Source organism: Hippocampus comes, unplaced genomic scaffold, assembly GCF_001891065.2.
Source record: "Hippocampus comes isolate QL1 unplaced genomic scaffold, H_comes_QL1_v1.1 scaffold51, whole genome shotgun sequence".
NCBI classification, from domain to species: Eukaryota; Metazoa; Chordata; class Actinopteri; order Syngnathiformes; family Syngnathidae; genus Hippocampus; species Hippocampus comes.
Window position 1 is genome coordinate 2,289,674 of NW_017805497.1, and position 9,108 is coordinate 2,298,781.

The window sequence follows — 9,108 nt, forward strand, 5'->3', positions numbered from 1 at the left end:
AAATGCGATTAAAAAAAAAGTTAGTGGTGTAAGCCATCTGAGCATGATAACAACCAATCTGTGACATCTGCTGTGTGTGCACTCGCAATGCCTCTACCTCCTGCTGCAGATAAACTAAGATTGAACAATGGCTTGTAACAGCAAAGATCCAACATGCTAAAACCCGGTTGACTACTGGTTCTTGACATGAAGGTCGTAGCAGCGCCTTGTGAGGTACACAGCCAGCACACACCTGCTGCAGCCTGCCAAAGAGAGTAGTGTGACAACATGACATCATGAGCACGAGGGTCTGTGCATGCATGTCGATGTGCGTGCATTTGTGTTGGGGTGCTTTCTCACTTGTCCTTTAATATCTCCTCTGTGATTTTCAGTTCCAGCCATGTCATTAAATGGAGGCATTAAAGATTCACACAGTGTGCGTTCAGAACAATTAATTCATGACCACGTTTAGTGGAAAAAAGATGGATGTGCCAGACCTTCCTTCAGGACTAACGTGAATAGTGTTTATAACTCACAGCAACCCCCAGCTTAGTGTATGTCGGGTCCAAGTAAATATGACAATGGAATATTTGTCTTTTTGAGTTGAGAAAAGAGATCTCAGACCTAATCAATAAATACAGTACATTTTACAAACATAGCCTGTCGAGAACAAATGAGCTCATGAAGACCAGAATCAATCCGGCAAGAGTTCGAGTAGATGTTTTAAGTAACTCTCCAACTCTCCATAGTGATGATCACAATTTAATGGACTTTATGCACGGCAGCTCACGATGTATTTCCGGTGGAAAATACGGAGAGGTACAAGCTTCCGGCTTGCGCTTATTCCAAGAGACCAGGATGCCATCCACGAATATTAAGGTACCAGCGATACGTCATTTATGGTAATCGGCATAATTTAAATAGATTGTGAATATATTTGAAAGAGTTTGATACTATCGCTATGTGTTAGATTAGGTTAGCACGCCTCCATGGCCTGAATGCAGAAATGGTCCGTGCATTTAGTTCACTGAGGTGTTACTGAAGGGGCAAACAAAGACAGCACTGTAGCAGGAAGTTGGCTCTGGTGCGGGTTGCGGTCCTAATTATAAGGGGGGAACCTTTGAACTGTATGACACTTGCATACAACGAATTTATGACATCAGTAAAAGACAGGACGAACAACAGACAACTAAAAAATGTATAGCGATAAAAGAAGGTAGGGGGTGATGTCCCAGAGAGAACAGGGAGATGCCATGCAGAGAGAGGAAAGATGAAAGAACACTGGATAAATGGCAAACGTGATGGGGCAGAAAAAGAATCAGACAGACAGCAGGGAAGCTTGAAGAGAACAGAGACAATAGAAACCTACATTGAGGTGGTGGAGTTCTGATAAGCTTGCCAAAATTGAAAAAAAAAAAGAAAAACAAACCCACAAAGACTACAGAAAAAAATGTAAATATACTGTACATGGCCTCTTATTTGCTTGATATTAGGCATGGGCCAGGCACTGGTTCAAAACTGGTAAAACTTTCCACCAGCAGGAGGAGCTGCTTTTTTTTTTCTTCAGTTTTCAATTAAGCCAAAGTCACACGACGACTCCCCTCTCCCATTGTTGCTACGGGCAGTCAGTAAGGGTACCACGGCTTTGTAGAGGCAAGATATTACATTTACCAGCGTGCCATCCGATTGACAAAGGCAACGTTTATATTTTACTCAAATGCTGCTCTGAAATTATCGGATGCAACCAGCTACAAGAATGTCTGTTTTTTTGGCAGATTTTTCCAACACGATTTTTCTGCCCGTTAATCAACAAAACAAAAAGGGCATTCTTGTGAGCTCATTTCATACTGCCGCAAAGACAGATATGCTCCCCTCCAGAAGCTGTCATTACAGTACCCTACTACTGCAGAAAAGGAAAAAAAATAAATCACCCAACCCCTCACCGGTTTCAACAACAACAGTCATTTTGTTCCAAGACCCTTTTTCTCCCTGGCGAAGATGTTTTTTTTTCTCTGTCTTGAGCTTCCCATCACGAGCTCCTCAAACGTATCCATTTTCAAATGGCTTCTCCCATTTTCCTTTCATCTACTTGTCATACTCACAGGCTGCTCTTGAATGTTCAAATAGTCTCTTACATACTTCTGCCAAGCCACTGTCACTGTGACCGCAAGACTGTCAAATACTCAGCGGAATAAAAATAGCCAATCGGTTGTTGTTGCAATGATGCAAAAAAATAATCAGAATATGAAGAAATTCACAGGTAAGTAGTAAAACGTGTAATTGTTCAACATGTTTTACAAATACTATGAAAGGGGAGGAGAGAAATGTGGAGATGCATTATGGTTTGCTCTGTATAAAATGTGGCATCCTATCTTGCGAGGCAAGACATCGCACAAAGCAGTTTGTGCCATCAAATTGTGCCATCTTGAGACATTGGTGTACTCCAAAGTGCCTTTTCACTGATTCCACTTTGTGCTTGTACATTTTGTGTCTGGATACTGTTGATGAGCCATCTGACATATTGTCTTCATTGCTTTTTGGAGCCGTCATCCGTTTCACTATTACATATGAAGCGTCTGTGTGAACATTTGGGAAATGGTCCTGCAAGCATGTTTTCATGAGCGACTTCATTTGCTGTGCAAACACTGGCTAATCATGTGGTTAAATGACGAGGGAGGGACTTGGTGAGTAAACGTAACGCAAATGAAAAGGTCAAGCTGAGTGAATGCAGCTTTGATGGGAATGCCCACTGGGAAAGAGAGAGAGAGAGAGAGAGAGAGAGAGAGAGAGAGAGTGTGTGTGTGTGGGTGTGTGTGTGTGTGTGCGTGTGTGTGTGTGTGTGTGTGTGTGTGTGTGTGTGTGTGTGTGTGTGTGTGTGTGTGTGTGTGTGTGTGTGTGTGTGCGTGCGTGCGTGCGTGTGCTGCCTGCTCTTTCACCCCTTTGTCACTTCGGGGTCTTTCTATAGTTCCACACAGTTTAATGTGCAATTCATCTTTTTTTCTGGCACTTAAATACCCTTGTATAAAAACTAAAACTGAAACAAAACAACCCCCCCCCAAAAAAAAAGGATGTTTTTGCAAGTTATAGTTGCTTATCTTGAGTGCCAGTATATACTGTCCTCGCAGTCTGACAGATATTTACGCCGAAAATCAAATCGGAGTGACTTCACTGTTGATCTATCATCTGTATTGACTTCAATGGGGCTTTCAAGTATTTTTAGATTGCCTGATGCCATTTGGAATTGTAAAACAGGCATCACAAGACAAGTGGGGAATGTTTTTTTTTGTTTTATTTTGTTGTTTTTTTTTTTGTATACATTGGACTAAGTAGTATGTACAGGTCAGGTACTGGTCAAAAGCATAATGTCACTAGCTAAACATGCACATCTCTCTTCCTTCAATCTCTCTCACCGCTGATATCAACACCCTTTGTCGTGCACACTGCTGATGTTCTCGTGAATGGCACTTCACACTGTGTTTGTGCACAAGGCCAGTGTTACTTTCTCTGCACAACACAGTACATCAGAAAGCAGCCACAATCATGATCACAATATTTTTTTCTGGCACCACGTGATGGTGGAGAAAACATTTTCTGATCGATGAACGGCAGTTGAACATCCATCCACGTACCGCTTCTCCTCACTCGGGTCGCGGGTGCGCTGACTCTTGAATTGCAGCTATTTTTAGCTGTGTGATTGGGTGATAGAATTACAACAAGGTGCAGAACTGCCTTTTTTCACATCTGTCAAGATGTCAAGCTCCAAGTACCTTTATTACAATATTTGGACACCAGATGAGAACGACTGGTCGCATAAATAAGGAACGCATGTCCATTCACCCACTTACTGTAATTCATCTCTACAAACAAAATGACAGCACTCTTCAGATATTGTGCAGAACAAGTTTGCAAGTGTGCATGCGTGTGAGTGTGGGCGTGCGCGTGGGTGGGTTGTGGGGGCGCTGAGAAGCAGAGCCTGAACTAATGTAAAAAACGAAATTCAAAAGTATTCTTGTATTTTGGGGGAACAGTATGTTTCTAGCTTGCTTAAATTAATCAAAGCGGCTCTTTCTCATTCTGCTAGGATGAGTTATCCCAAGGTACTGTTTCTAATACCTCATCAGTCAGGTGTTCCTTTGCTTCAATGGTCTGGTTTCTGTTTTGGTTTTGGTTTTTGTTTTGTTTTGTTTTGCTGCCTTTAGTCTGCTCTTGAATTAAAAACCCAAATTCAAATGAAGTTGGGACATTGTGTAAAAATGTAATGTTCAAACTGGTAAACAGTGTTTTTTTTTTTTTTTACGCTTTTGTTCACTGTAAACACTCACTGTTTTGGAATTTGATGCCTGCAGCCATTCCCTAAAAATTGGGACAGGGGCATGTTTACCACTGTGCTACATCACATTTCCTTTTAACAACACTCAATAAGTGTTTGGGAACTGAAGACATAAATTGTTGAAGCTTTATCAGTGGAATTATTTCCCATTCTTGCTTGTAGTACAACTTCAATTGCTCAACATTCCAAAGTCCGTGTTAAGTTTTGTGCATCATAATGCACCACACATTTTCAATGGGACACAGTAAATACTCACACTCTTATACTACCAAGCCAGGCTGTCTGAATCTTTCTTGGAAACGAGTATTTTCAGGAAACTTACTAATCGACTGCCGTTTCATAAAGAGTGGTAAAAAGCAGAAATGTACTTTTTCCCCTGATGAAAGAAGAGGGTTAAAGCTTTCTTTTGGTAGGTTCCATGCTGATCTAGCTCGAGAATTTACATTTAGTGTCGTCATTTGTATACACCCCAAATTATCTCCATACGTCTATGTAGCACCTATTCCACCTGTGCGGAAAGCATGTGTGAGGCTGGTGAAATCTGACATGGTGTAAATATACAGTATTGGTATTGATACTGCTGTTAAGGTAGAGGCATTCCTACCAATTCTTTTGACCATCGCTTTCTACCCCCCAACCATTGGAAAGATCTATTTTGAATTGTTTTGTACTCATCAAAGTCCAAAATAGCTTTGTGTGTCAATTCAAATCGCCCACACATAGCTCTGTGACTTTCACAGCCTCCACAAAATCTGTTAGTACAACTGCTTGCTTCCATTTTTTTTGCCACTTATTAGGAGTACATGGTTGAAAATGTGAACCGATCCACAGTACGTAATTACTTTTCATTGTTGATTTGATCGTAATGAGCCATTTTATGAGGCTCTTTTATAATAAAACACTAAATGTTTGAGCTATAACAACAGTGAAATATTCACCGTGTTTCTGCTGATGATTGAAAACTTGCAAACAAAATTCATCTGTTCGCTCTTAGGTGTACTGTTGCAGCCATCCGTCCAATTTATGCTTTTGTGACTTTGTCCCAAATTGTCCCTGATGTCTGTAAAGCTAAAGTGTAGAGATAAGAGAAACCAATGTGCGCTTCTTGAGACCTTCACTCACATATTCAGACACAGTCACAAGACGTTAGTGGCGCTACTAAGGCCACTAAAACAACAGTTAATTATAGTTTGCGCTGTAGAGTTCAAGTCATTAAACTCAAATCCAACCATCTATTCTCAGTGCCGCTTCTCCTCACTAGGGTTGCGGGTGTGCTGGAGCTTCCTCCTCCAGCTGACTTTGGACAGGGGGTAGGGTACATCTTGATCTGGTCATCAGCCAATTGCAGGGAATAAATTGACAACTTTTCGCACGCACATACACACCTATGGACATTTAGTCTTCAATTAACCTGTCAGGCATGTTTTTGGAATGTCTGAGTGAGGAAAATGGAGTACCCAGAGAAAGCCCACGCAGGTAGAGGCGGAACATGCAAACTCCACACAGGAAGACCAGGGCCAGGATTTGAACCCACAACCTCAGAACTGTGAGGCGGTTGTGTTAACCAGTCCGACGCCATGCCGCCAAGTATAAACATACATTTTATTGTGTTTGAGCTGTCAATGCAACCAGTTGGCTCCAAAATAGAGACACATGCACAGTATGAAGGCTTGCCCAGGTTTGTCATTTTTCAATAGCAGATATTTTCAAAAGGGGTCATAAAAACAAGTCAACTAAGTTGAATAAGTCAACCAAAAAAATAGACTCTAAATTTTTGCTGAGGCTTTGCTAGCACCGTCCATACAGACATTTCCAGTGCACACTAACGTCTGATCTGTTGTTTCCAAACTACATGACCTTTGCACAGCCTATTAGCACCCTGTCGGTGGAAAGTTAAGAATGCAGTGAATAATGTCTAGTTGGCACCACAGCGATGATATTAGGGACAGTTTTTAGACTGGATGCCCTTCCTGATGCCACACAACTATTTTTATCCGGGTTTGGGACAGGAAGTGGCTGGGAATTGAGGTCTAGCGAACCCACGAGGATGTTACTGTACCGACCAGAATTTGAACCCTGGTGCCCTGTATCAAAAGGTTGATTACTTGACTACCGTCGCTATTTAGAACGTACCGTTAAATGAGCATCGCTAGTGGGAAATAGAAATGAATTCGTCTTTAAATGCAAGAACATTTAACTTGCATTTTCAGAGCGAATCCATCCACTTAGTCAAGTATTTAACGTAAGAGTTGATAGGATAATCAATTAGAAAATGATTCACAAGTAACAGCACAAATTTTCAATTTACAGCATTGGAGGGGGAGGCCCAAAGTGAAATTGTTTCACAGGACCATTACATCCTTCAATAAAATCAAGTTCTGACTTTCTATTCACGTGAGTTATCCAAAAAACACTGCTGCTATCTTAAAATTATATCGTACATTATAAAAAGTTAACTGTTAGAAAAGCAGAATAATGCAGTGCAGTGTTTTCTATTCAAATGCTGACAAATGTAAAAATAGTCAGAAATGGCTAAGAACACACAATACGGCACCTTACGGGATCTCACAAAAACAAAAGAGCCTCACCAACTTCATGACAGCAAAAGAGTTTCCTTAAACAGGTAATCCTTCTTGAGCCACATTTTCTTTCGCCCTGATGTACAGTGTGCAATTTAATCGGGTAATGCCGAAACAATTTAAATAGAGATGACTGTGAGATAAACTAAATTACAAAACTGTTTGGACAAAATTCCCAGGACACAGGACACAAAATCCTTCGACACAGTTTTGTTTTGTTTTTTTAAAGCAAATGGTCCAGAATGTGAATGCCTGGCAACATTTTCCTCTCGGTGTTGGAGCTTTCGCTTCCAGAGTGAAAGCCAAAAATGGTCCAACTAAGGTGTTCTGTCTGGAATTCCTTCACTTTCACTCAAACACATTCAACTGCACAAGTGAATTAGCAGTGGGAAAATAAATGCAGAGACAGAAAACAGCAGCTGAAGCATACAAACACATTCATTTGGCATTGGACCAAAACAGGATGCAATCCAAATTGGCTCTTGTTTTCCTTTCACTCATTGCGCATTGACGTGATTTCTGGGAACCCCTTAAATGGATTCTTAATGCTGCGCTGCTCCTTCACATATACACAACATGGCCTCAGTGACTGTGAACAGGGTTGCAGTATGTCAAGTATGTTCACTAATAAGATTCAATGGTTCTTTAGCAGTGACTGGATTCACGATGAGTTGAACATACCACACAATTTGCTCTCTGCTTTGGGAATAGGGAAGAAAATGATACATAGCATATTTTGCATTGCACAACTGGCCCTGGCATCTGTTTTTCAACTGCAACAACAGCTGCACGATAAAAAGCAAAAACAGGTCAATTGTGAAACTCTAGACTTCCTTCTGTTTGTTCTCAGATGTGTTTATGAGCTGGCGACAGATCTGGACTTTTTGAATGTTTTGTTGAGGCAGAGATGGCCACTGCTGAGAAGCATTCATGTTATACTGTAAATACGGATTTTGCGTGTTTTGGGACCACGTGCCTATAAGTATTTAAAGTGTTCCTGCAGTGGCCCATTTCGAGGTACTGATGGTGAAAACATTGTAAAGTTTGATAAATCTCTGGTGTTCCTATTTTTGTGTCTAGTCTTGTAATTGCCAAAATAATCCCCCTGGTTAATTTTAAGTGCTTATTTGTCACCTTAAAAAGAAGAGAGAAAAAGACGATGGCATAGTTATTAGCCAACGTTCCGTCGCCCTTGTCCACTGCCGGGGTGCAGAGCATGCTCCACTCACTTTAATTTATGAATGCATCCTGCGGCCCAGTTTTTATTCTAGATTGTGCATTTAAAAAATTATATTTATTAAGTGTAAAAGCATATATGCAGATAGATACGCTCAAAAATGTCATTCGGTGAGTTCAGTCAGTCAGTCAGCAAATTCTGACATCAATATCTGTGACTTTCACAAGCAACATAGTCATGAAACAGGGCAGGCCGGCACAAAGGAGTGTCACTAAAGCACTAATGGGCTTTTTTACCTCACTCCCTGCAGGTAGATCAATAGGGCTCCCCTCACTGAATGTCTATTCCAACGATTTCCTGAGCGGAAGAGTGAGTCTGTCAAGGTGAGGAAACCAGTGTGTGAGTGTGTGTGTGTGTGTGTGTGTGTGTGTGTGTGTGTGTGTGTGTGTGTGTGTGTGTGTGTGATGTTGGATTGTCTACATTTTCCCGCAGCCGACTTGGAAACAATAAGAATCCCAGACATTTCCTTCAACCCGTAGAGAGACACTGCAGCATACATACACTCACCCACAGTTACCTGTTTGATGTATTTCTGAATAACATGAAAGAGATTATTACAAGTTTTCTCCATTCCACATTGAACAGCCCCCCCGTGCCGTGACGACAGTGACAAATGCTGGCGAAATGCCATATTAACGCTGTTTGCCAAACACAGGTGTTGAAAATTTTAAATGTGACTATTGAAGAACAAGAAATGAATTAGATTAGCAACAACTTTTTCCCCATAGGTGTCTCATTTTTACATTTCATCACACTCTCTCTCTCTCTCTCTCTCTCTCTCTCTCTCTCTCTCTCTCTCTCTCTCTCTCTGTGTGTGTGGAGTTTGCATTTTCTCCCAGGCCTGCGTGGGTTTTCTTCGGGTACTCTGGTTTCCTCCCACATCCCAAAAATATGCATGTCAGGTAAATGGAACACTCTAAATTGTCCCTAGGTGTGATTGTGAGTGTGAACGGTGTGTGTGTGTGTGTGTGTGTGTGTGTATA

General features: G+C 41.3%; 1 protein-coding gene across 3 annotated transcripts in view; it reads right to left on the reverse strand.

Moving 5' to 3' along the window:
• Positions 1-9,108, reverse strand: part of LOC109519796 (phosphatidylinositol transfer protein cytoplasmic 1) — a 42,123-nt gene that overhangs the window by 17,471 nt on the left and 15,544 nt on the right. Inside the window, exon 2 of one of the 3 annotated variants that reach the window (XM_019876531.1) lies at positions 164-242. The exons of the other annotated variants lie outside the window; for them this stretch is intronic. The gene's annotated coding sequence lies outside the window, so the exon portion shown is untranslated. The remainder of the gene's footprint in view (positions 1-163; positions 243-9,108) is intronic. 3 annotated transcript variants of the gene reach the window in all.